This window comes from Microtus ochrogaster, linkage group LG8, assembly GCF_000317375.1.
Source record: "Microtus ochrogaster isolate Prairie Vole_2 linkage group LG8, MicOch1.0, whole genome shotgun sequence".
In the NCBI taxonomy this organism is placed as follows: Eukaryota; Metazoa; Chordata; class Mammalia; order Rodentia; family Cricetidae; genus Microtus; species Microtus ochrogaster.
This window is the reverse complement of record NC_022033.1, coordinates 21,307,137-21,308,380: the sequence shown is the minus strand read 5'-3', so window position 1 is coordinate 21,308,380 and position 1,244 is coordinate 21,307,137. Positions and strand designations below refer to the sequence as shown.

Genomic DNA, 1,244 nt, shown 5'->3' with positions numbered 1-1,244 from the left:
CAGTTGTAATTTTCTTATTGGTGAAAATGAGCATTATTTATGTTTTTGTATATAAGATTAAGTTAGTCTAGGCTGACATGGAACTTACTAGGTAGTTGGGGCTGGTCTTGAATATCAGATACTCTTTGTATCTACCTCCCAAGTGCTTGGATTACAGGCCTGCATCTCCATCCTGGTCATAATTCATGTTTAAAATTAATTATCTAAATCCAAATAAACTTAACCAAGGCTATTCTTATATTTTCTTATTTAGTAGCAAACTTGATTGCTACTAAAATTTAGCCAAAAGTACTTTAAAGATACTTGTTTTATTTTTTACATATATGAGTGTTTGCACGTGTATTAGTGCACCGTGTACATGTGGTGCACAAGTTAGCCAGAAGAGTGTACTGGATCCCCTCAAACTGGTGGCATAATTGTGAGCTGCCATGTGTGTGCTGGGATCTAAGCCTGGGTCCTCTGCAAGAGCAGCATGTACTCTCAACTGCTGAGCCAGCTCTCCAGCTCAAGGTGTTTTTTTCTTTACACTGTCTTCCCTTGCTAAGTGAGATTTGACTCTGGGTGCACTCTCACCAACTCTGATAGCAAAGGAGCACCACCGATGACCTCAGAGAAAATCGTTGTTTAGAGACAAGGGGGAAACTGAGCTACATTCACTGATGAAGGACCAGATGGTTCTCATGCATATTACCTATCTGTCCACTAGGTGAAGCAGTCTCTCCACCCTTGACTCCTGCCAGTACTCTGGTGGATTTTCTGTCTTAGGTACAGGTATGCAGATAGAGCATGAATCTATTTAGCTTTATCAATAAAAACCTGACTCAGATATTAGGGTGAAAGCTGAAAGATCACAAAAGCAGAGTAGCCAGCCACCAGAGATTTCTACCCTTTACAGAATCTCAGACCCTCAGACCAAATGGGGGAGATCCTGTCTCTACAGGCCTTATATTCCTATCTCCACTTCCCTAGTGCTGGGATCAAAGGCATGAGATTCCAGGTGCTGGGTTCAAAGGCCTGAGCCACACACCTAACAGCACTGTTTCTCTTTTAGACTGGTTCAATCTTTAGTAACCCAGGGTGGCCTTGAACTCCTGATCTTCCTGTTTCCTCCTCCCAAATGCTGGGATTAAAGGTGTGTGCCACCACTTCCTGGCTGCTATGGTTAACTAGTGGTTAGTTCTGCCCTCTGATCTCTAGGCAAGCTTTATTTGTCAGAACACAAACAAAATATCATACTGTAGAAC

The 1,244-nt window shown here is 42.2% G+C and overlaps 1 pseudogene; it reads right to left on the bottom strand.

Moving 5' to 3' along the window:
* Positions 1-1,244, bottom strand: part of LOC102001212 — an 18,024-nt pseudogene that overhangs the window by 15,979 nt on the left and 801 nt on the right.